The sequence below is a fragment of the Phascolarctos cinereus genome, unplaced genomic scaffold (genome assembly GCF_003287225.1).
Source record: "Phascolarctos cinereus isolate Bilbo 61053 unplaced genomic scaffold, phaCin_HiC Scaffold_7;HRSCAF=346, whole genome shotgun sequence".
Taxonomy (NCBI): domain Eukaryota; kingdom Metazoa; phylum Chordata; class Mammalia; order Diprotodontia; family Phascolarctidae; genus Phascolarctos; species Phascolarctos cinereus.
Window position 1 is genome coordinate 58,661,489 of NW_027556180.1, and position 27,314 is coordinate 58,688,802.

The 27,314-nt window shown below is 39.2% G+C and overlaps 1 protein-coding gene across 1 annotated transcript in view; it reads left to right on the top strand.

Annotated features, from left to right (window-relative positions):
* The window catches only part of IRS1 (insulin receptor substrate 1), an 88,634-nt gene extending 61,660 nt beyond the window's left edge, over positions 1 to 26,974 (top strand). Inside the window, exon 2 of the mRNA XM_020975485.2 lies at positions 21,884 to 26,974. The gene's annotated coding sequence lies outside the window, so the exon portion shown is untranslated. The remainder of the gene's footprint in view (positions 1 to 21,883) is intronic.
* The last annotated feature ends 340 nt before the right edge of the window (positions 26,975 to 27,314 follow it).

Here is a 27,314-nt window from a genome sequence, read left to right on the forward strand (position 1 = left end):
CAATGCTCGATTTCAAATACCTGGTTCTTGTCACCGTAGACACGTTTGTCTTTAGAAATCCAGTCCAGTGTTTTTTAAAGTCTTTGTGCACATCCCTCCAATTTTTATTCTTCGAGTGAGTCATCGTCTTGGGTATGTTCATAGCATATATTTTGGTCACAGAGCAGAGAATTGACACTTTCAAAATGGCCTGTAGGAAAATGAAAAACAAAAACAAAAACACTGCTAGCCCTCAGTTACTCTATTCCTGAATCCATTGTGTTCAAGTTCACAAGACCAAAGTAAATTGGAGAAGATCTCCTTGGCTAGATTTTTACTTCAGTGCTGAAGAAAGTGTTGAATGAAGTGCTTCCAAGACAGGTTCAAGACAGCCATCTTACTCTTCCCATGAAGCACTTTGCAAAGTGTGCAGTTACGGTTAGGGTTAGCTCTGACAGCTACCAAAGTGATTTTCCCAAAGCACCAGGTCTGACATCACTTCCCTAATCAATTAACTTTAATGGTTCTCTATTAATCCTAGCATCAAACAGAAACTCCTCTATTTGGCATTTAAAGTAATTCACAACCTATCTTTCCAGCCTTCTTAAACATTTCTTCCTTCCCATATTTTTTTCTCCTAATGTCTGTTGGGCAGAAATCTATAATTGTTAGCTTCCTCCCTCAAAGATATTATTTCTTCATTCTAGAAACTATTTGGACTTTCTGTTGCTCTCTTGCTCTCTCTCTCTCTCTCTCTCTCTCTCTCTCTCCTCTCTCTCTCTCTCCCTCTCTCTCTCCCTCCCCCTTCCTCTCCCTGTTCCTCTCCCTCTCTCTCCTCTGGTATCTGTCCCTCTCTCTGCCTTTGTTTCTGTCTCTTTCCTATCTTCCCCTACCTCTGTCCACTCAGCATTGGATGAAAAGGGCCAAATTCCAGATTGTCATGCTTCATTTTATCAGTGCATTGGATGCCAAGATTTTGTACACTTAAAAAGCAACACAGCAGATAGATGCAGAGCCATAGACTTACAACTGAAAGGGATCAGCCATCTGGTCTGAGCTCATTTGGCCAGTGAGGAAACAGGTACAGAGAAGTGATGGGAGTCACCCTAGATCACACCGGTAATAATTGTCAGTCCTGGGCTTTGCACTCAGCTCATTTAATTCCAAATCTAGATTCTTACTTGTGCTATACAGAAATGACGCCATCTGGATTCATTTTCTTGCTTCAGTTTTTAACTCTGCCGTGGTAGGACCACATCTAGAGTATCATGTTCAGTTTTAAGCATTACATTTTAGTAAGGTCATTGATAAGTTGGAAGAGTATCCCAGACAAGGGCAAGCAAGGTGGTGAAGGGAATTGTTCTCATGTGAAGATCATTCGAAAGAACTGGGAATATTTAGCTTGGAGGAAGAGATTCTGTCTTCAAAGTATTTGAAGGGCTAGCTACCATGTGGAATAAAAAGGACTAGGGTTAGTGGGCTTGACCCTAGAAGAGACAACCAGGAAATTAGGAACAAAAGGTAAAAGTTGCAAAAAGCATGTTGAATCACTGTAATTAAAAAAGAAAAATAGCTTCACAATTAGAGCTCTCCAGAAGTGGAAGAAACTGGGTATCCCAAATGGTAATGGCTTTCCTCCATCTCCCTGGAGGTTTGTAATCACAGGCTGAATGGCCACCTGTTGGGTACCATAGATGGGATTCTTGGGCTAAGCTAGATGATTTCTGAGTTCCCTCTTTCTTATCGGGCACCTAGGACCATGTAGAAAAGAGAGTGATGAAAGAAGCATTCTTATGCCCAAGACTGATTACCGACTATAGAAACAAATGGAGAAAAGGACATTTCCCTATCTTCATGTTTTTGATAACTTAACATAGAAGGGTTTTTTCCCCAATTCATTTCCGATTAATGAAAATTAATTTCCAATTAAAAGAAAACGCATTGTTTTAGTTCTCTAGCTTTTTGCTTTCATTTGATCACCTTATCCTTATTTTTGCAGCAGAGTTCACTTGGTCATTGGTTCTTGTTTGAAAGAGTGGAAATGTCAAATTGAAAAACTCACTCGTCTCCATTTGCTCTCCGTGGTGCTGATTGATTGAAAATGTTGGGTTACTAGATTTACGCATTTCACTGTTACCTCCAGAGCTTGAACCAATAGCTTCCTCTAGACTGAGAATACCAAAAGTTAGACATTTAATCTTTTAAGACCTTATTGGATTTTTAATTTTCAGGACTAATGTGAATGATACTCACCATTTCCATTTCCTTTTTCTCCATTCCACTCAACCTCTTTACTCTTGTTTTCACCAAAAGGAAGTAAGAATAGGGACGATTGAAGGTGGTTTAGCCTTTTGATGGATTTCTGGGGAACCTAGAAAGCTATTCAGGTTTTCAGATATTGGGAAGAGGAGGCAGGTCAGTAGCTGGGAAAAAGAGCTTTGTTTTAGGAAGTCCCAGCAATTGTGAATGGAGCCATAGAGCAATAGCTTTTCGTGACCTTTTGGAATAGCAGTAGTACTACTGATTTAATTATTGTTTTCCAAGCAAGAGGTGAAAGGGGGTGAAGTCTGGAGAGGATTTGGGAGAGAGGCATGGACGTAGTACCAGGGTAGATGGTGGGATGTCTGTGTTGTTTTGGCTTTAGTGCCCTGCTGCATGGTAGTTGGAATGAAGTATGGTTGGGCCAGCTGGATATATAGGGCTGAGCTGAGGGTTGACTCACCCTCTAATCTAGCCCCAGGATGAGTCTCAAAGTTAAATATATTCACAGAGTGGAAGGGGAGAAGAGGAGAGTGACTTCTGGTGGGTTGAATTTAGAAGAATTTCATTCTTGATGAGGAAATCTACAAGCCAAGTGGCAGAGCATATGGCAAGATGCCCAACATGACTGGGCCCTGGTGTCTTGGAGAATGTCTAGATTTTTCTCTATATCAGTTTCTTCGGAGGGAAGACTTGAGAAGAGGAGCCAAGAGATTAGCTTATTGCAGTGAGAGTTAGGAGCATATTAGTATAAAATATTCTGCACCTGTGTATTCACTGTATTTCCATTATTTGTGTTTAGTTAATAAGTCCCTTACCTGGAGAAGGTCAGATACTATGTCCTAGACCGACATAGGTGACATGTGGCAAGACTATCAAATGGAAGTCTGTGGAGGAGGAGATAAACTGAAAACAATTCATGGCATCTTCATGGGCACTAGAGCCTGGTCTGAAACCCTAGCTTGTCTTTAAAATGGGAATTTACATGGAACACAACTTTGTTTTCCTGGTAGAAGAAGGCAGAATCAGGCCATACCAAATAGAGCACCCATTTGTGACCTGATTATTTTGAAAAAAAAACAAACTTGAGGCATTTTTGAACCTGGTTTAAGGGAAGCTCATCTTAGGGTTGTTAATTAAGTGCTAATTGTAGCCTGTCACTGTTTGATAGTAATGGTGTAATTATGTGGTTAAGTAGTATTTTGAATTCATTTTGTCGGTGTCTGGGGCTATAGTCTGAAGAGAATAGCAGCTATTGTTTTCTTTGTATGACATAGTTCCTCCTGTTCCCATGGTTGAGTTTAGAGTTTATCTTTTCTTGCTGGTCCTTCCATTGGTAATTATTCTGGAATACCTTTGAGTTAGCCATTTGGAAATGAATATGTTCTTTCTGTGGTCAGTATTTCAGTATTTTAAGTCCTGTGACACTCTTTATTAGCAGAAAATGTGTTTATTAGAGGTGGTAGAGGGATGCGTGTCACAAAGTGTGGTGTCAGTAGCAGCCGATGGTGCCTCACTTAGATTTCTACTTCTCCATGTTAGCATTTCTTATAGACAAGGAATTTGTCCTCTTAGGTTTTCCTCTGTATTTATGTAATGAACCTTGACATTGTTTATGTCATCATCCTCCCTATAGGGTCCTTTTGCTTCATAAAGTAAAACATCTACCAGGGATCTGGTAAAATCTTATACTTGAGTTCAAAAAATCAACTTCATAAGAACATCATGGAGGGAAGGATGATTGGACAGAAGCTTGTGTGAAAGCTGTCTGGGGGTTTTAGTGGACTGCAAGCTTAGTATCGAAAACGCTAATGAGATCTTGAGCTGCAGGTAAGAGAGGCCTAGTGTCTCAGATGAGGTAGGTGAGAGTCCTTCTGTACTTGGCCCCAGTAAAACTGTGCCTAGAGTGTTATATAAGGTTTGGGGTGCTATATTATAGGAAGGAAGAATGGTTGAGCTGAAGAGAGTGCAGAGGAGAGTGACTGACCCAGAACAATGAAGCACCTGAAATTCTTGCTATATGAAGATCAGTTGAATGGAATAAGGGACATTTATCCTGGAAAACATCAGGGACATATGGTTCTTTTCAGTCTCCTTTAAATGATCACTTCCATCCCATCCTTTAACTGGGAGTCTACCCTAAGGCTCTGTCCTGGACTCTCTTACCTTCTTTCTCTGTACCCTCTTGCTAGGTGGTCTCATCAGCCACCATAGGTTCAGTTATCTTTTATCAGATGACTCCCAGCTTACTGTATCCAGCTTTAGTTTCTTTTGAAGCTGCAGGCCTCCATCATCACCCACCTACTGGACATTTTTCCATTGGATGTCTTGTTTCAAGCCCAGCCTATTGAAAACACAAATAAATAGCTCATCCCCAAAGTTGCCTCTCTTCGCAACCTCCTTATTTTTGAGAGGGGTGCCACCGTTCTTCCAAGCATCCAGACTCACAACCTGAGTCCTTCTCAGCCCTCCTTTCTTGCTCATGCCCCATATCCAGGCACTTCCCAAGCCTTATCATTTCAGCCTCCATGACATCTCCTTGGATCCTTTCCTTGGACACCAGCCTAGTTCAGGCCTCATCACTGGGTCTGTTGAAAAAGCCTCCTAATTAGCCTCCTTGCCTCAGTCTCTCCCCTCTCCATAGCTGTCAAAGAAATTTTCCAAAAAACAAATAAACAAACAAAAAAACCCTAGGTCTAACCTCCTCATATCACTTTCCTGCTCAAGAAAACCCTCTTGTTGTTCAGTCATGTCTGACTCTTCGTGACCCCTTTTGGGGTTTTCTTGGCAGAGATGCTGGAGTGATTTGCCTTCTCCAACTCATTTTACAGATGAGGAAACTGAATCAAATGGGGTTAAGTGACTTGCCCAGGCTCACACAGCTACTAAGCGTGTAAGGCCAGATTTGAACTCAGAAAGATGAGTCTTCCTGTCTCCAGGTCCAGCGCTCTATTCACTTCGTCACCTAGATACCCCAAGAAAACTCTAGCAGCTCCTTGTTGCTTCTAGTATCAAATATAAACTCCTTCATTTGTCATATAAACCCACAACAACCTAATTGCAGCTTCCCTTTTCAATTTTATTGTGCATTAGTGAGACTGGACTATTTGCTGATTCCTTATATATAATATTCTGTCTCCAGCAAAGGCTGTGCCTCATGCCTGGAACGCATTCTCATGCATCACTGCCTCTTAGACTCCCTAGCTCCCTTTAATGCTAACTTAAGTGATAAATTTCTACATGGGGCCTTTCCTGATTTCTCCATTTATTTCTGCACCCGAATTGACTTTGTATACACGTTGGATTTACTTCTGTCTGGGCATATTGTTCCCCTTGTAGAATGTGAGTTTCCTGAGGTCTAGGACTGGGTTTTTTTGGCTTCATATCCCCAGTGCCTGGCATATTAGCAGGCCCTAATTAAATGCTTATTGATTGATTCACATGACAGCTGGCTTCAAGTGTCCGATAGGTTGTCGTGTAGATGCTCAGTTTGCTTAGCACTCGGGACCATAGATGGAAGTTGAGAAATGACGAACAAGTCTCTATAAGGAAAGACAGCACTTTCTGAAGAGCCACCATCCCAGCACAGAATGTTTCACCTTATTAGAAATCTCCTGGCGGAGTCTGGATATCCCCTTGTGGGACTTGTTGTGACTCGGATGCCTTTTCAGGTATGAGTTCGACTCAATGGCATATGAGGTTTCTTCAGACTCAAATGCTGTGATCCTTCGAGCTGCTGCTTTGATTTAGTCAGGATCACTAGAAAAGGAAAGTATTACTTTCTCCCCTGACCACTTACTTAATGGGAAGGAGAACACTTAGAATCTAATCTTTGACTCTGTTTACTGTGGGGTAACTAGGCATGGGTATTCATGGTGCCCTAGTTGGGAGGCACACTAGAAGCTGCTTAGTCCAGTCCTTTCTTTTTTTTTTCATTTTTTACTTGCTTTTAAAATATGTATTTTCTACTTTGAGCTTAACACCCAGTCAAATCAATATTTTGAAGTATAAAATAGAAAAGAAAAAGAATTGTATGTGAAAACTTGAGTCTTTCTTACAACTGGCTGGCTTTTTAAGTATATAATAATGTCAACATATAACTTGCACAGTTGTCCTGCTTGCTTGTGTTTCCTTCTTGCTTTCTTTCTGTTGTCTTTGGTGCATTAAAAATGTTTTGATGACCCTCTTTTTTTTTTCTTTTTTTTGGCAACCTGTTGCTAGTCCCCTTTTTCATACTTCCCTGTGCTTACTAGGCAAAAAAAACAACCAAAAAAAGGAAAAATTTTGTAACACATGCAAAATAATCAAATTAATTGTCATCATTGTATTAAGTAGGGTAATAATATAATGCCCAGCTAGCTCACCCTTCTTTCTCCCATCATAGCCTGCCATGAGGCTTCAGCTTCCCCCAGTTTTAACTCCTCTAACTATGGCTTTCTTTCTGTCTCTCCACCCTCCCCCTCTTTCTCTTTTTCTGTCTCTTTCTTCCTCCCTTTCACTCCTTCTCTCTTCTTCCCATCCTCTCTCTTTCTCTTGTGTATGTGTATCTATGGCATTCTCTCTCTACACACACACACACACACACACACACACACACACACACACACACACACGTATAAATATAATCCCTAAGATCTCTTACATTGAAGTGAGTGTTCCCTCTTCTAGCTTTTATGTGTTCAGACATTTTCTGTTCTCTGAAAAGGTAAGATTTCTTTATTTAATTCAGAAAACATCTTTTCAGTTCCCACTACCTGCAAATCAGGTTCAGCCTCTCTATGCTTTAGAATTCGAGTTTCTGTGCCTGATCACTCTGGGAGCAATCTGCTCATCAGCCTCTTTGACCTTTGGTGCTCTGATTCCCCCCCCACCCCCCCAACACTTACCTGTTGTGTGTCCAAAGGGAAGTGCTACAAGTTACTTAAAGTCTTTCTGAACTTCAGTTTTCTCATCTGTGAAATAAGTTTATACCTGTACTGCCCACCTACTCTATGAGGTGAAGTCCAAATAAGATAACGTATTTAAGGCACCTTATAAATCTGAAAGTGCTATAAAAATGGCAGTTAGCATCATTGTCATTATTATTACCATTATCTATCCAGTTCAGTGACATTACTATTGTCAGTAAGTTGTGTTTCCACCCCTATCAGAGACCATTGTTAAGGAGGTCTGGCAAATAAAAGATCTCCTAATAGAAACAATAAATTCAGCTCAGCCAATACTGGTTGATGGATGGCAGGACACTCCTGGGTGACACTCCAAGAGGTCTAGAAATGCCTTAGGTGATCCTAATCAGGTTGGGACTGCCTCAGAGTCATTTCTAAATATTCCTTTAAGAGAAAATTCTAGCAAAGCAACTGCCCTGATTTGGCACCAGCAGCCAGGATGATGTCCTTAGAGTACCTTGAGCCCTGCTAGGCAACCTACTTAGCACCAGAAAAGCAGGATAGTGCTTAATTCAGAATGATATTAGGGGACCTTTGAGTGAATGTTGTTTCTCAGATAAAAGAAGAAAAGCCTAGATATCAGCTAATAGAGGGAAAGGATCTCCAGGAATCTAATGGAAATAAATCTTTAGAGAAGATGTATGGGCAAAATCACAGGTCAAGGTCTGTATAAATTGGAAGACCCTTCCCTCCTAACTAGAGTTTAAAAAAAGAGTTTGCAAGGACCTTGAAATTTCTAGCACTTTTTGCTCAAAAGAACTTGGAGCTGTAAACAATAAGTATATTATCAATGATTTCAGTCCATCTTTCAGATTTGATTCGAACTCCCCCAGCTGAGAACAATTAGGCCTGCATCTGGCAGCAATTTCTTCCTTTCACAGAGTTAGTCATACAGCACTGGCTATGTTACCCTCTGGTACAGTTACTTCGTATGAGAGTTTTGAAAAAAGCCCACCCAAAACACCCAGTTTCTCCCAAAATATTATTAGCTGTGCTTGGGAACCTGGAAATAGTGTGTGAGTAACTCACTGAACATCCATTTATGCCTATTCATAAGAAATCTTTGGGAATTCTTTCATGTAACATTCATTCTTTGCCGAGTTGTGACGTCAGTGAAAGACTGCAAAGAGCAGGGCCTCTCTCTTTTTTTTTTAATTTCTTCTTTGAAAATGATGGAAGTGGCCTTTCAAAGGATTTTGGTGGAAAGCATTAGTTTTAAGAGTCCCTTAAAGCCAGGCTAATGCTATCTGTCGTAATATTTAACATATCACCTCATGGTATTCCCTTTGTGGGGAGACAACTCTTAGTAGGAAACTGTCCCATGGTACAGTTTCCTTGGATCTCATACTTCCATTGCCTTTTCTTTGGGGTCTGTAATATTCTTCTTCTGCATGTCTTTTGAAAAGAATTTCCTCTTTCTTTCTTCCAGGTGCCCCCCAGACTTCGGCTTTTGCCCCTACAATTGAATTACTTCCTGCTAATGGATTCTCTCTCAATTGTTATGATGTCTTTTTTTTCCTTTTTTTTTTTTTAACCATTTTTAAGTACCATAAGAAGGCAAGGTATTAGAACAGTTTAATACTGTGATTCCCCTGAAGACAGAGGGACTGGGGAAGAGTTGGTACAAGCTGTGTTGTCGTGGTTTGAAAATTTTAGTTTTTCCAAAGGTTTGAATGGAACATGATTTAGCTGTTTGGTGTCCCATTAGATCATTCTGTTTCCATTTTCATTGTGGCTTTGTTTGTTTTTTTTTTTTAATTTTGGTTTTACTGAACTTCCTCAATTACTTTTTATAATTTTTTTCAAGCGCAACTTTAAAAAATTGTGGCAGTGATAATACAAAGGCAGGACAAGTTTATAGTAACTACTTCACTGTACCCCAAATTATAGCTTATCATTAACTTGACCCAATTAGACAAGCCCTACCCACCCTTGGTCCTTAGTGATACAGAAGGATTGGTAAAGTGGAAATTGTTTTTCCAAACTCCTTTTTAAGGCAGACCAGTTGTGTTTTCCCCAGCTAATAAATCTCATTTGTTCTTTATCTAGAACACTTTGAGAAAGAAAAATGAGGATTTTTAGGATGCATACATTTTAAAATATATTCCCCATATGTATTTTAAAACAAATTTCATTTGGCCTGAGATAGTGTTCTTTCATTGTCTAGACGACCCTGATCTTTAGGATAATTTATTTAACATCAAAGAACTCTAGCTCATATATCCTTCCCCTGCCCCCCCTGACATTTCTCCCTTGGTACCCCCCCTGAAGGCTGGAGTGGAGATGAAGGCTGAAACCTTTAGCTTGTGGTTTTAAAGTTATGTTTTCCAGGAGATGTAAATTAGGTGTATGCAATGGGGAAAGTCTAGTAGTAAGCCTCAAAAACACTAGGATCTGCAGTCTAGCTATTGTGTATTTGGGCTTTTCTAATAACCAGAGCCCTGTGAAAAGGAAAGCTCTGCCAGCTGAACCCAACATGAGTCTTATCTACATGGATCCGGGAACAGATGTCAAGCAGAGACCACTTGTCAGAGGTACCTTGTAGTAACTTTTAAAGATGCTTATTGGTCTCAGTACATTTTTCTTGCATTACCCAATTCTTCCATAAAGTCAACCACAAACCATATTCTAGGGGACTCCAGCTAAAGCTTGTGGTGAGTAGGAAATAGATTAAACACAGGTTTCCCCTTTTCTGCAGCTGCCAACAATGATGTCAGTGATGTTAATGATCCTTACCTCAGCTCGCTGCACTGCTGTCCTAGCACCCCCCATTAAAACACTTGTCTTATGAACTGTTCTTATATGTTGTTAAGGAAACACTGAGGATTGTTGATTAAGAAACAATGGGGTATCCAGATGATGTCTTAGATGTAGAAGAAAGCACTTTTTTTAAAAAGCCATTCTTGAGAGGGTTCCAGGGAGAGGTCAAGCAACAGAGACCTCCATTCGCTGTCTGATAAAGTAAACGGGACAGAACAAACTTCAGTGATCCAAATCATAAAAGGGGCATATGCACAGAGAACCTTGCTGTCCATGCTCTACACCTTCAACGTGAGGTTGTCTTTTGAATGTAAGTGTGGCAGAGGACCCATGTGTTGGATGGTGTACGTTTCAGAAGGTTAAGAAAGAAAGCAGTGTGAAACATGCAACAGAAAGCTCAGGACTTGGGATGTAAGAGGAGTAGTAGAAATATCCTGGTAGACACCCAAGAACCATTTGTTTTTGTGGTTTTGTAATGTTAACTCAGGTAAGGAGGCTGTTGCCTACCCATGTGGCATTCTGTGCACCCCAAACTGGATCAAGGAGTCAGGAAATCAGAATTCCACTGTTGGCTCTGGAGAGCATATGAGATGATATGTATAAAATGCTTTGTGAACCTTGAAGCACACTATTGATGTTGTCGTCATCATTGTTTTTTATTACTTTTGTTGTTATTGTTATTATTACCGTGGTGATGTCACTTAGTCTGAGTGAAAATGAAAGGGTGGACCGGATGTTCTTTAAGATTCCTTTCAGTTAACATTCTATCATTTAGCTACTGCTATTCACGGATTGTTCATCCTTCATTCTTGAAGAGGACCAGGGACGTCAGGAGGGTGGTCTCTTAACTCACAATCAAGTTGGATCATCCTATTAAAATGAAATCATAATATTCATCCGTATGTGCAATTCCATATGAAAGCGATAGTGAATGTTTCACATATATGACGTGTGTGTGTGTGTGTGTGTGTGTGTGTGTGTGTGTGTGTGTGTGTAAGGACAGATAGTGTCTTAGAAGCAATGAATGTGAGCTTGGACAGACTTTGGGAGATAGTGGAGGACAGATGGGCCTGATGTGCTATGGTCCTTGGGGTCACGAAGAGTTGGACATGAAGCTGTGCAACAATAAAATGTGTATATGTGTGTATATATAATATATAAATAATAAAAACACATACAGCATGCATATATATGTGTGTATATGCGCACACACACATACATATAAAATAACTTTCTTCCAATTCTGCAACGTACACTATCTTCCTTAAATGTAGCCTAAATGAAGGCAAAGGATACATGTGTATTGATACACATAACATACAGAATGTATGCACATGTAAACATTATTTTAAATTACTCAAAACACCCTCTACCAGAGACACCCTCAGCACCTCCCCTCCCAGTCTTGTACATGAAGCCTTTACTGACCTCCCTAATAGCTAATGCCCTCCTCCTCAGCTATGGTATATGTATTTATTTGTGTGTGTGTGTGTGTGTGTGTGTGTGTGTGTGTGTGTGTGTATACTTGTCCCTTCCCCTTAGAACGCAGCTTTGTGCAAGTGAGGATTGTTTCATTCATTGTCCTTGTATTTCCAGAATCCAACACAATGCCTAGCACATAGCAGGTACTTAATAAGTAGCCCTTAATTGATTGGTTTTTCATTCTTGCCTTCCTTGTATTTGCCACCTCCATCAAGGCAGATACTTATTGCTGTAGTTGCTACCCAGTTGGCGTATCTTTTTGGTTAACAGTGACCCTGTGTCAGTAGATAGACTGAGCACCAGTCAGACTGAATGACCATTAGATGCTAGTATCTACTTAATCCAAATACCATTAATTACTACTGAAATAGGTACTTTCCCCCCCCCTTACATCTCTTTACAGAACATCTAACCTTTTGAAAATAAATTCTCTGAACCTTTTTTTTTTTTAAATGAACAAAAAACTTCACTGGAGAAGAGCAAGTCAACGATACAAACATCCTTCCTCCCCTACGGACTTTCCAGGGAACTGACAGATGGCTTGGTGCTGTCTGTACTCATTGGCTCCTGCCTATGACATTTACATTCACCTTTCTTCTTTGGTGGTCTCAGGAAGGCACCAGTCCTGCCAGAAGCTCTTTCCTTGGGACAAAAGGACAGGGGAGAGAGGGCCTTCCGCACATTGGCGGCTTTCCCTGCATCTTCTTCCTTGGCAATGCAATGCACTGAAATGTTGGCTAGCCTCCTTGCCGTGTTTCAGCCCCCACCCATGTGACTTGGACCAGGCAAAAGTGCTAGTTAAGCAGCCCCATTAAAGCTTTTGGCTCTGCTGGGAGGTTACCCTTTGCCATCAAAGAGACCAAGTCTCCAAGTAACAGCCTGACTTTAGCCTATTCAAGTTTCTTTTCATTTGCTGAAATGACTTTTTTCCCCCCTTTCAGCTTCAAGTAGCAGATATCATTAGCTACCTCTAGCTAGCTTAACTCCAGCATCATTTTTCATAATGCTGCTTACTCTGTTGTTTCTGTTTTTAATAGGCATGTTTTAAGGGTGGTTGTAGAAAAGGAAGAACAAGCATGTCAAATCATATACTGTTCTTAGGGCTTAAATTAGTCATAGTCCGAATTTCATATTCTATTTATTTTCAGTGGATGTTAGGAAAAAGATCTAAGAAGCATGCTCTCAGCTCATATAAAAGGGGAATCTTGTACATCCTTTCTTTTCATTGGACTTGTCTGTGTCTGGAAAACATCTAAAGTTTTCTCCATTTTATTAGGTATGTTCTAGCTAAGTGGATTCTAAGGTGAATCCTGTTTTCCCTAGTGACTTTAGTTATAAAATTGGATTTTTATTGCCTAGGTTTTATTGCAGCATTCTTCACTCTGCTCCAGTCTGTCCTCCACATAGTTATCAAATTGGTATTCCTGAAACATAGATCTGTTACCATCTTCCATCCCACTCAAAAATTTTCAATGACTCCCTATTGCCTCTATCATAAAATACAAAATTCCACCTCTCCCCCCCATGCTTTTGAGCAGGTTCTCCCTCCCCCACAAACCCCACCTTAAGAACCTCTAGTTTCTGCCAAAGCATTGCTGAGGTACCACTTCATACATGAAGCTTTTTCTGATTTCCATTAGTTATTAGGACTCTTTCTCATTTGAAATGACTTTGTATGCTTTTTATTTTTTTTTTTATATTTATGTAGATATTGTATCCCCTCTGTGGAATGTAAGCTCCTTCAGAGAAGACTTTTATTTTTGCCTTTATATATCCACCATGGCAAAATAGGTACTTAATAATAAATGGTTTTTAAATGGAATTTCTGGAGCCCCCAGTAGAATCAAGTGAAAACTTTTGTTGGAAGAAGGGGTTAGTATGGAAGTTAGTATAGCATTTGCTGTAATAGCTACTTGTGTACTGGGAATACCTTTAATACCTGTTTGAACCTTCTAGACTTGTGTCCCACCATCCACACCGCCCCTCCACATCTCCCACCTCCCAGTTTGGCTCCTTCTAAGAGCCAAGGATTCCTTCCTTGCATGAGGAACCCCAAATCTCATAGTCACAACTTCCAAAATTAATTTTCCTTTTCTTGTTATGGTTCTTTATAATTGCTAGAAAAATTAGACTACAGTACTGCACTTCTTAGACTTGAATCTTTTTTTTTTAATACCACCAATAAACTTGTTTAAAACAAAAGATATCTATATACATTCTCTTTTGCTCTTCATATGTGTTTGTACATATACATATATGTTTGTGTATATATATAAAACATTTAACTCTTGCTCATTATTTGATGCCAGATTTGTCAGATTAAAGCATATTTAGAAATCAGCATTTTTGCTGTGCTTGAAAATGTGTGCATATACCACAAAAGGTTTGATCTTTTTGAAAGATTTATTTTGTCATTATGAAGTATAACTTTAGATGAACTTTGCCAGGTCATTGTTATGATTCTTTATCATACCTGGAAGAACTAGACAGCACTGCCATAGTGTTTCTAGACTTGTGTGTGTGTGTGTGTGTGTGTGTGTGTGTGTGTGTGTGTAGGCCCTAGAGGTAGGTATATGTGGATGGGAAGGTGGTAGAACCAAGCAGTATTGGGAAAATTGGTTGGATCTGAAAGACTGGAGAAAGTGGGCATACTACCCTTATTCCTGTTAACGTGTATAATGTAAGTTGCTCTTTTTCATCTATGGATTGATTTAGATTTTTTAGTCTTTTAGCTCAGTTTTTCATATTTGATGTCATATATATTATGAACATTACATAAATGTCAACTATTATTAGTGTTTTTTTTTCTCTATTGGTTTAAGTCTCTTTGGTGGGAACAGTTTCAAATCTGTATAGCGCTTAAAGCAATGTTGGGCAAAATTAGATGTTAATAAATGCCTAACAAGGTGACATGGCTCCAGGACTGAGAACAAGATAAATGCTTCAAGGAGAATGGTTCTTTTGGCACTAGTGGGGCAGTTGAGAATGGATGATGAGTTCAGTCGTGGGTGCCACATTTTAGCAAAGATGGAGAGTAGACAAGTTCAAATATTTAGATGTAGGGAACTAGACTGGCTGAGAGGACTAGAGAAACCTGCCACCCAACCATGGATTGGTGGAAGGACCTTGGGATGTTTAACTAGAAGAAAAGAAGACTTGGGGAGGCGGGGGAGGGGGATGATTGCTTCCTTCAGCAATGTGAAGAGCACCCTTGTTGGAGAAGGCTTAGTCTTGTTTGCTTCCAAGGGCATAACTACATTCCATGAGTAAAAGATGGAAGGATCCAGGCCAATCAGTAAGCATGTCTTAAGCATTTACGATGTGCCAGGCACTATTGTGGGTGCTGGAAATGGAAAGAATGAAAGAATTCCTACTCTCATGGAGCTTGCCTGCCAATGATGTAAGGGCGATCCGAAATTAGAATGAGTAAGGGGCTGTTGAGGTCATCTACTCCAATCCTTTCAGATCCTGTTTCCAGGTTGGAAAATGGAAAAGGTTCCCTTGGGAGAAAGTGGATTTCCTTAGCAGAGGCTAGATGCGCACTTGTTGAAAATGCTGTTACAGGACTTGATTAGGTATGTCTTGTACTAAATGGTTTCTTCTAGCTTTTAGGTTCTACAGTTTGGAGACGATAAAGTCAAACTTCAAGCTAGGTGGGGAAGAAAATAAAGGGGCCAGCTAGGTGGTGCAGCAGATAGAGCACTGGCCCTGAAATCAGGAGGACCTGCATTTAAATGTGGCCTCACACTTACTAGCTGTGTGACCCTGGGCAAGTCACTTAACCTCAGTTGCCTCTCTCCCTTTCCCCCAATAAATAAATAAACTCAGAGTGTGTAGTGGGAAGAATTATGATTTGAGTACCAAGGAATTAAGTGCTTAGGGCAGTGGGGAGATCTTAAAGGATAAGAATGAAGAGGAGGCTATTAGATTTATCTAAGAGGAGGTCAGCGATGACCCTTGAGAAAGTTTCAGTGGACTGATGAAAATGGAAACCAGATTGTGGAGGTCCAGGAATGGAATTGGCATGGAAATAGAAGCAGCAGCTGTGGACTACCCATTTAAAAAAAAATTGTGTCTATGAATAGGAACCCAGGATTGTACTTTGAAGGTATTGAATCATTAAAAAATGCTTAAGGACAGATGGTCAGATGTAGAATGTCGAAGCTGTTTAAATTCTGAAAGAAATGATCATTCAAAGTATTGAACTGTGAGTGAATAAAAAGGTATTATTGTCTGTATGTGGAAATGACCCCACAGACCCACTGTCAGCAGGATGTGCCCTTTTTTTTTTTTTTGGTCATCCTCATTCCTCCACCAGTCTTCATGTGTGATATGCATTCGTAAGATGACTAGAGGGATTTAGATGTGATCTGTGGTCTCGTAACAAGAGCATAGCTAACTGGGCTGCATGGGGAAAGGACCCATTATCTTGAACTCAGTCATCAAATGAGTTAATTACTTCAATACAGCATATCTGTGATCTCATTGATGTGGATATATCCTGCGGTACTTATTCCCATAGACAGCTGTTTAAGTTCCTCAAAGCGGAGTCCACCCAATGTGCTAGGGATACCAATGGAATGACAGGGCTGTCCATTGCTTGGCCCTTTCTCTTGCTACAAACAGCTCACTACACGTCCCCACCATGGACCTCTCCATTGTCTTTTGGGCAGCCCTAAAATTTAATTCTTTGGAGAATGTGTTCTTCCATGATTTGCATCTGTCCAGCCATAAATGAACCAATAAACCACATTTAAGAATTTTAATTTTATCTAAACTACACTAAACTAAAAAAAAAACCAACTATGTTTTTACTAAGTTTTGTTGTTCAGTTATTTTCAGTCATGTTTGACTCTTAGTGACCCCATTTGGGTTTGTTTGGTTTTTTTTTTGGCAAAGATACTGGAGTGGTTTGCCATTTCCTCTCCAGCTTCTTGTACAGATGAGGAGACTGAGACAAACAAGATGAAGTGACTTGCTCAGGGATGCACAGCTACTAAGTGTCTGAGGCCAGATTTGAACTCAGGAAGATGAGTCTTCCTGACCCCAGGCCCAGCGCTCTATCCACTGCACCACCTAGCTGCTCCTTTAGCATACGTGAAAGGGTACAAATAATATTGTTACTTGGGAGTCTTATAACTTTCTTGTGCTTAGATTCTGCTTGGCTTATATTTGCCATATCCAATGGCATACTCTTTTCTTTGGATTAAGTCATTGTTTTACTCTAAATAGTTGAATTTAATTCCTAGAATTATTTATCTAGTTGAACTGTATGTAAGTCTTCAGACAGTGAGCTCCATTGAAGAAAGCTAATTAGTACAATAATTTTTAAGTGTGGTTAGAACAGGAAATGTGGTATTTCTGGCGGTGTTACAGTATATGCCGAGCAGCTTTACTACTCTTTACCTCTATCCTCAGTAAAATAGGAATTACTGATAATGCTGTTACCAGATATGTGCTTCCGCTGTGTCTCACCTTGCTAAACAAACTCTTGGTAGATTTCAGGGGGTTGTAAACACACCCTTAAAGAAAGGATTTTAAACCCAATCTGGATTGCATTGATGGTGCTCCCTGGACCAGTTTGGTAATCACACATTAGCTGCTTTCATGATAAAAACAATCCAATACAATGAAGCTACTTGAAAAGTAGCCAAAATCTAATACTCTTTTTTTATTGATTTTTTTTTACATCTGCGTTATTTCTCAGTGACACTTCACCCTGCCCCCTGCCAACAATGAAATCTCCCCCATGTAGTAGACAAGTAGTTATTCAAAACAAACCCAAACATTGACCATGTCTAAAGCTCCAAAGCCTCCATCCACACCTGTAATTCACCATCTTTCTGAATTTTCTCTCAATGGACCCTGCATTGATCAGAGCTCTAATGGTGGTTCTAATTTCAGTGGTTTTTATTGTGGTCATCGTTCTCTCCCTTATGCTTTGGACTCTGCAACAGTTCATATAAGTCTTCTTTCTTGTAACTTTCCTAGGATGGTTTTATTTTCCAGAAAGTTGAGACTGAGTCAGCTCCACCAGCCATACGTTAATGTGACTGGTTTCCTACAGTCCCTCCAACATGTATCATTTTCCTAATTTTTCATCTCTTCCAGTATGATTAGTGTGAAGTGAAACCTCAATTGTTTTAATTTCCATTTCTATTACTTTTAATGATGTGGAACATTTTTATATAATTGTAAATAGTTTGCATTTTTTTTCAAAATTTCCTATAAACATTCTTTCACCTTTAACTGTTGGGGAATGACTCTATTTGTATCAGTTTACTATATGTCTTAGATAGTAGATCTTTATTAGACATTTTCTGGAAATATTTTCCCCCTACAACTAACAGCTTTATTTTATTCTAGTTAATTGATTTTGTTCCTGCAAAAGCTTGTACAATTTACATGATCAAAGTTGTTTGTTTTGATCTCTTCTCTCTAAGCCTTGTAAGTCCTCTCTCCATCTCCTCTGCCTTGCCCCTCATCACTGGAAAAATGGCTTCAGTAACTATGGTCTAGTAAAATGTGAATTTCTACCATATGTGGTCATGTAATAATCCGTAAGTTTCAATGACCCATTTCAAAGGGACTGACCCTTTCTTGAGTGTTGATGCATTCGTGAACTCTCAAAGCGTTTTGTTTTCATTACTGTTAATGGTATTAATAAGTTGGTATTGTAGTACTAGAAGATGCAATAGAAGTACCTATGGGATATTGTTGTTGGGACAAGGCAGTATCACAGAATAGTTTCCCACCACAAAACCTGTGACTGTTGGAGGTGTCATGTCACTTTGCTTACAAGTTAACACAGGATGATGTAATTCCTAAGAGCTGATCCCAGGAATGGCAGATGGTAGAAAGGAAATTTTCATAGTCTTTTTTGCTAAGGAAACCTTTCACATTTTACTGTGCCCAAAGATCTGGGCCCATCATGTGAGCATACTGCAATTATTGTTCTCTGTATTTTTAGGTAGTATTTCTGAATCAGAAATTTATGAAGGCGTGTCGATGCAGCACTTGATGACTTGCTTTCTAACCTGGTTTTGCTTGTGTGTGTAAATAAATAGGTATATTTATAGATGTGGATGTATAGACACCCACATGTATAAGATGTTATCCCACAAAGAAAAGTAAATTAATAAACATCCTGGAAACCTAATACCAAACATGTATTATCCCAATGAAGGAGTCACCTGGAGGACCAAAGATTTATTCCAATCATGATGGCAAAGGTCAAAATATTGGGGATTGTATTATCTTGTGTATCCTTCCAAATATCCCAAGTTGGTAGTATATACTTACACTGGGAGAGTGGGTTTCATGTCTAGAAGTAGCCCAAGAATTTAAATCAAATTAAGATTTAAATTTTAGAAATAGCCCATCAGGAGCCAGATCTGTTGAAAAAGGTGAGTGATCAGGGGGCAGCTAGGTGGTAGAGTGGATTGAGCACCAGCCCTCAATTCAGAAGGACCTGAGTTCAAATACGGCCTCAGACACATAACACTTAGTAGCTATGTGACCCTGGGCAAGTCACTTAACCCCGTTGCCTAGCCAAAAAAAAAAAAAGTATAATGTGAAAAAAAAGAAAAAGGTGAGTGATCAAGGTTTTGGCAAAAAATGAGGTTAAAGACTGTAGCACAGTGCTTGACACATAGTAGGCACTTAATTAATGCTTATTGACTGGCTAGATATGTATATGTGTGTGTGTGTGTATATACACATATACGTGTGTGTGCGTGTGTGCACACATGCATGCGTGCATATATGCATACATACATGTGTGTATACATACATATACCCCCTAACCATATAGTGAACAATTTTATTGCATATATGCAGATAGTGAGTGCCTTTTAAAGTGGTAGGATTTCAGCAGACCCTGGTTTCCTTCTTGCTTTTGGCCTGTATTAGGGAATCCTGGGAGAACTCCAGCTATTGGTTAGCAATGGACATTCAGTAGCTTCCAGTGAGCCTTAGGACAGGCTTTGTCTTGGAACAATTTGAGAAGTGATGTGCTTGCTGTTTTTCAGGTGTAGGTAGGTCCATAACAGCCAGCAGGTTGCCTCTTATCTCCCGTGACTTCAGCTTACGTGCCAAAAATGACTCGAGTGTATTTAAAGCAACTCAGAGCAATAGATTTCAGCATGTGCAGTGAAGCTCTGCATCACCTCCCCTTCCCGATGGCCCCCCAGCCTCATCTCTTGTACAGCCAGGGCAGGTTGGAGCATGTGCTCACGCAGCTCACCGGGTACGGGTTGTTCCTGTACTGAGCTATTCATTCAGCTCTTTTGGAAGAGAGCCAGGTATGGAATGCAAAGCAAACCATGCACCCTTCCCTCTTCCCCTGTTTAAATTAAGCAATTTCTTTGTTTGTCACCAGTCCCGTAATAAAGTATGGCATTACTGTCTAATTTTAGGCCCCTCGTTTCGAAGCTCTGTTAAGTAAGCTGGATGGAGATATTCTGGGAGGAACATTCCAGTTGCTGCTAGAGGGCTTCAGGAGAAAGTTGAGAGTAAATAAGAGATCTGTGAGATAATTCTCCGGGGAGTTTCCCAGCATACCACACATCATTTGCAAAGATAGGCTTCTCTTTCACTTGAGGACCACACAAAGTAAATTCTGTTCCTTGGCAATTAATGGGCCCAGGACAGGGAGGCCTTTTTCAAGTTTTTTACCTTGGTGTCTCTATGGCAAGTCTTTATTTGCAAGTGGGGGAAAATAGACTGTTTGCCTATCTTTTAGTAGCAGAGTTCATATTTTAAAATATACAGAACTACTCTTATATATAAGCCTATAATCCTAGTTTCATGAGTTTGGACTTACCTGAAAGCCAGAGTGTAAATATTAGTAAAACCCCCCTTTAGAAAGGAGATGGGACAGAAGGCAGGGATGGGGAAAGCTGGGGCAGTATTGTTAACTTCTTCATTGCCTTCTTTTCCTAACTTAGGGATCTAGCGTCTCCTTCTTATAGACTTAGCTGCAGACTTAAGGTGGTTGATGAGAATTTGTTAAGAGCATTTTTTTTAAAAAGAGAAACTCAGGTTATAAAAGGCATCTGTCTCAGCACTATTCTGTATAAAGGGGAATGAATAACACTTCTTTTCTGTAAGTATTGCCTTCTTGAATTGGAGTTTCTGTAGTACAGTGAAAAGATCACAGGCTGTGGAGTCAGAGGGACTAGCTTTAAATGCTTACCATTTGTGTGATCTTGAATGTACCACATCCTCTGTGAGCCTCAGTTTACTTATCTGTAAAATAAATTATCTCTAGGGTCCCCTTCCACCTCCAAATCCTATTATGTCATCTTATTTCATGTCTACTCATTGGACAGGAGAGGGAGTAGAAGGAGGGGAAGAGTTTGGAACTGAAAATAAAACTAAAAAGAAATAAATTCCATGATTTATTGTTGTTCAGTCGTTTTTCAGTGGTGTCTGACTCTTTGTAACCCATTTGGGGTTTTCTTGGCAAGGTACTGGAAAGGTTTGCTGTTTCTTTCTCCAGCAAATTTTACAAATGAGGAGTCTGAAGTAAACAGGGTTAAGGGCCTTGCTAGTATCTGAGGCTGACTTTGAACTCAGGTCTTCCTGACTCCATGCCCAGGCTCTCTATCTACTGTGCCACCTAGCTGCCCATCCCACTGCCCCCTCCAATATTGTATTTCTTGCCTTCTTAATGATGGGCAAGGGAGTGCAGAGAGGGAGAAAATTTGAAACTGAAAATAAAACATTGAAAAGAAAACCAAATGAAATAAATTCTTTGATACTTCTTTGAACCATACCCTTAAATGTAAACTTGAATGAGCTTCCTTATTGGCTATTTGTTGTTAAATGAAGCATCTTCCTTGATTCTCCCACCACCCCCAAATTCTTCTATTAAGCAGTGTTACATTTTTGTGTTTCTCACTTGGTTTTTAACAAAGACTTGTATGTCCACAACACTACAATGTGTGCCTCTAGGATAGGACCCTTTTCATCCTTCCCCCACCCTCCTCAGATATCCCAGTAATTGCCCACATCACCACCTCAGTAAGTAGTCAGGCTTCTCATTAGTTGGGTCTGTTGAAAAACCATACTGATTTGTTTGCCTGTTGAATGTTTACTGGCTTTAGGGTATGATCACTTTAGAATCTTACATTTTAGTGAAGTCAATATCCATAGACTTTTTTTCCTTTAAAAATATTTATTTCAGTTTTCAGCATTCCCTTTTATAAGATTTTGAGTTTAAAATTTTTCCCCTACCCCCTCCACAAGATGGAATACAATCTGATATAGATTATGCCATATTAAACATATCCGCAGGCCTTCTTCAGGTGTGTAGCACGGTGTTCATTGAGTCTGGCACCTTTGGTTGTTTGTTACATGGCTGTCCTTCACATTTTAAAATAATCATTATTTGTAGCAAAAAAAAACACCCATGATCATAACTTTCTTTCTTTCTTTCTTTTTTTTATTTGCAGAATGATGACCTATACAACCTCAGCAAATCCTTCTTAACTCATGGGTATTCAGATGCCAAGTGTTTCATGTCTCACAACTAGGACCTCACATCCTCCTCCTCGGTAGATGGTACCATACACCCCATTCAGTTTGTTTACTTAACACAAACCTCAGGAGTCTGTTGACTGAACTGCACATTCTCTGTTGTGCCAAGCAAAAAAGCACTGTGACATCAGAACAAGGAGTCTCCGTAACTTCATCGGCAAACCGCAAGGACTTAGCTGGCCACAATGAACTGATATGCCCACCACTATATCATAGGAGACTGGGTACTATTAGCACATTTACACAGTATGCTAAATTTCATTTGCTGCTGAAAAACCCTGTATGACAGAGCATCATTGTAAATTATTACATACCAAACTGTTGATGTTGGTTGGAGAGTATTAAATATTTAACATAGGTTTTGATTTCTATATGTAATTTTTTTAATTAAAATGTAACTTTTTTTTTCCTACAGCACATCTTTTTTTTGGATGTGAAAATGAGGTACACTATGTTCTGTTGTAAACAGAGTTGGGAAACTGCTTAAAAACAAGGCTAATGAGAATAGAGTAGGGTACTATTCTTGTTTGAAGATTGTAATTCAGAAAATAATATAATATTATTCCTAGGTCCTCAGATGACCCTCGATTGTACAGCTATATTTACTGATAATATCTCTTGTAACATAAACCTGATGTTGATCTGAGTTCCTTACAATGAAATCATAATTTTATACTTCTCTTATAAGACAATAGTAGGCCATGTTAACTAAACTGAAGACAAATTTTCTATACCTGGTATTTGTCAGCTTGAACTCGGCAAGTGCATAGAAACAAAAACATGATGAAAAGAGATCAAAGTCTTCCATGTATATATTGTAAAAAAACAAAAAAAGGAAGAAGAAAAAAGAAACATGGGTGATCCCTTCAAATCGAAATCTCTCCTTGGAATGAACAATGTGGGTGTTTGTAAATTCTGGCAATCTCTTTCTATGAGTAATAAACTAGATGCTGTTTGTCTTTTTTTTTTCCTTTCCCCCTTCTATAAGCTATCTCCATTCTCACAGATTTTTTTTCTCTGTGCACACATGCAGATATTTCATTTCCTATGTTGTCTTGAGAATGGTGGCAGGACAAGTGAGTGCTTGCTAAACGAAATTAAAATTCCAGAAGGTGTATTAAGATAGCTAGGACAACATCTTACTCGACTAAAGACCTTTATCTCATGTTTCCTGAGACCTTTCAGTGTAAAGCTTTTAAAAGAATGTAATTAGACTATTTTACTTAAAGGGCACTAACTGACCTGTTAGTGATTATTTAATAAAATATGAGTAAACCAGGAATACTTAAAGGAATCCTAATATGCCAATGGAGCATCAAAGCAGTCCCAAAACAGTTCGTCCTTTTCTTGTTTGACAGATACAAATATCCTGGGAATAGTTTTTTGTGTGTGATGAAAGAAATGGCAGTGAATCTACCTTTAAAATAAGAGGCCTGATTACAGATTTTTATATTTTCACTGGTGAACTTTCTAATACTTTAGTGACTTAACTTAGATACCAGGCTCCCTCTGAAGTCAGTAACAGTTCTGTATCAGGGAGCCCCAACTTTTTTGTGGGGATGAGCTATTTTTTATCTCCTTAAAACTTGAAATCACTAGAGAGAGAAGCTTGATAGAGGCCACTGCCCAGCCACTGACTTAGTTGGGAACTAATGCACTATTCTTTTGAAGAGGGATGATGATGGAAGAAAGAGATAAGTGACTATCCCATCATGCTGCTAAAGTCTCTGTGAATAATGTTAAATCAGCTGTTGTATTCTGATTCATCATTGCAGATCCCAATAGTTTGCATGTTCAACAGTGGCTGAAATGAATAGGCCTGTAGTTATAAACAACAATTTAAATATTTTTAAAGGCCTTACTGAATATGATTACTCTTTGTAAAAATTCTCTCTATTAATTTTGAAAAACCTGCTTATGAAAGGCTTCTTACTTTTTTTTTTTTATAAAAAGTAGACTTTCATTATTCACCTGTTTTGACTCATCTTTTTAATAGTACAAAGAGCAAAAGCAAACTTTCCTGTTCTATTCCATTAAGAACTCAGGTAGTTCCAGAGAAATCAACATACCAAGTCATTGGCGACTGTTTTCCTATAAAGTCAGTTATTTTTCCTTCAGCTCAAGAAACCTAACCTTTTCATGGATATATTACCTTAGGCACCTCTCTTTGTGGAATTGATGCATTTTTTTTGGCCAAGCACCCAATAGAACATTACATATTGAAAAAGAGATCTCCCTCCCCTGGTTTTTTATGCCTTTGGTTTGTTAATGGGTTAAATAGATAAGAGATAATATTTTTTTCCCCAGGTTTCTGGACCTGAGTTTGGTGAAGGCAAAGGAGTGGCTTGTGTCACTTGACTCATGTAAAAACTGATGTGGGGGGGTGGGTGTTCAAGGAAAAGATCTTACCCCAATTTCATCTAGGTGCCATCTTGAGGACTATTACCTACTTGAGTCTTGATCAGGTAAAACTAAAGCCCAGGTCAGTGTTTTAAAGTCAGTTAAAGCAAAGTCAGAGACATGAATTAAACAAGAAACTAAAAGTAAGGATTTTAATGTTCTTTGGTTAGCAAAATAGTTCATCTTTAATACCACCTACAGCCTCTCGTAGCATTCATCCCTGTAGGCTCAACCACAGACTTATTAAAAGTATTGGAAATATCAAGTATGTTTCCTACTTAAGATAATACCCTCATTGGTTTAAAAAATGGGTTCTAGAGCCAGATAAAATGAAGTAATTCCTTTACTGAGGAGCCTCGTGACAATAAGGATAAATCAGAAGTAATTTTATCTATCTGGCTGATTCTGGATACCTGCCTAAAGGTTAAGGACTTTTTCACTGGCCTGGTTTGTAGCTTTTTGTTTGCTTTGTTTTCTACAACAACCTTTATTATTTGAGTTGTTCTTTTATGAAGTTGATTTTTTGAACCCTAGCATAGGACTTTACATTTATCCCCAATAAATTTTATCTTAATAGATCTAGGTTGATTTCATTATGCATTGATTTAAAATTTTCCTGACAGCAAATACACAAAACCTTTTTTTCCCCCAAATGTTTAAACCTCTGTAACATCTTTTGCGAAATACTAAGGAGCCTCTTCAGTGTTTTTACTAAAACTCTATCCTTTTGTCATTGTGTCTTAACTATGATGTACCTTATTTAATAAGAGAGAAAACATTTACACAGGTGAAAAATGTTCACCTTCTACAGTCTCAGTGAAAGATGAGAAAATAAGATCTAGAGAGTGGCTGTTCATGGTCCTCACGACTGTATACAGTCAAAGCAGACTCATTTTGCAATTTGCGAGGATCAAATGGAATGATAAATGTAAAGCACTTTTCAAACCATAAAGCATTATGTAAATGTTAGCTATCAAATAATAAGATCCTGGAGCCCAAGACTGCATGGGAATTATGACCATGATCTTGGATAGGCAAATTTTTTGGGATGGCCTGTAAAAAAAAAATGGACTATGGCCAAATGTGACCTCCCAGCAAGTTGAAGGAGGGGATGCTTTAAGAATACAATAAAAATCAGGCGAAGACAGCATTGCTGTCTTGTAGATTGCTATCAAACCCAAGAGGAGAGTGGCTGCCATTTTTAGGGGTGTGATAGCTCTACCTTCTCAGTCTGCGAATTAGAAAGTACCAACCAGAGATGAATGTAGTCAGGGAATTAGAGGGGGAGTGACCTATGTCAGCTGCTTCTGCTACTTCCCCAGCCATACCATGCAGGAACACATTGGCTTTGTTCACAGAGCCAATGGAATTTTCCTAACTTATGGATAAAGTGGTAGCATATAATGGATAGACAGTTGGATTTAGATTCATGAAGAAAGACCTGGCTTTAAATGCAACCTCTGATACTGGCTACGTGACCACATGGCATTCACTTAACTTCTCTCAATCTCGGGCATCTCTCAGACTTTTAAGTTATAGTCTGAGGTTGTGATCTGCATTAGTGAAAGGGAGTTCTCACATCAGGAGATCCTATACCAATGAAATCACTTTTTGACACATGGATGAAAAATGTCATCTGCAACATCCAAAGTGCTGTAGGAGATGCAAAATAAATATGCTTGAGTCCCTGTCATTTAAGAAGTTTCTACTGCTAAGGAACTTGCAGTCTAATTTTTTTTTTAAATTAAGATTCCACACCCCAGGGGGAATGTGTATTCATGTGCATGCATGTGTGTATGTGTGTGTGTACGTGCATGTATGCGTTTTGTGTGTGTGTGTGTGTGTGTGTGTGTGTGTGCTTGATTCTGGATGGTACAAGCATTGTCTTGTCCAGTTGCTGACCTGTCATCTATGATGTGGAATTATCAATAAATCCAGATGTTGTTTTAGCCATTTTCCAAGGGTTAAGCATCCTCCCAGTGAAAGCATAAGTAGAAAAAAAACCCAGAAAAATCAGTCTACACTTGTAGATAACTTTAGGCAGGTCTGTCTTCACTTGTATACACAAACAACTCTTAGCGTAGCATTCTTAGTCATTTATGGTAGGTGCAGGCCCTGTTTCCTTGGTACAATGCTACTTGAAGGCACAACTCTTCACGCCTCAGGGACTGCCTTTAGGATGGGAAGAATAAAAGACATACATGTTTTCACTGAAAATGTTCGTACAATTCAATTCATTAGCTTATGAAGGTGCTGCCCATGGTGCTACTTCACTTGTGTTCAAAAGGAGACCAAGGCATGGTCTGTATTGCTACCAAAACGTTCTCTTGTATAGATGTGTATTGAAAAATGTATTTTGTGTGTGTGTGTGTGTGTGTATGTATATATATATATATATATATATATATATATATACATATATATCTATATATGTCATGGGTACCAGGCCAGTTGTATATTTCCATTTAGAAGTGTTTCATTTTTTCAAGGTTTTGGTAGTGTTCTGATTTTAATTTTTTCCCCCCTTGATTTAGTCTCAAAGATTCTGTCTGGTACTTAGAGCTGTAGTGTCTTCATCCCTGATTAAAGAAAACTGTGGAAATGAATTCACTGATGTTAATTAATGTTAGTAATCCTCAGTGTCTTTCGTAAAAAGCATATTGAACAAAAACAAGTAGTCAAGCTCGCTTTAAGACTCACCTGAGCATTTGGCTTCTCAGGTGCTCTAGCCAAACATCTGTGAAGAGATTTGAGTAGGTTTGAAGCCACTAGCATAATTAGGTTCACCTTGCCCTGTTCCTACCCCGCCCCCAAGACTTTATTACCTTTAAAACCTCTGAGCATTGTTCTAGGTGGAAAGGACATCCTCTTTAGCTAGTCACCTGGACTCCTAGAAAGGACTTAGGAAGTAAGCAAGGGAGTATGAGAGAGGTTTTGAATATAAAC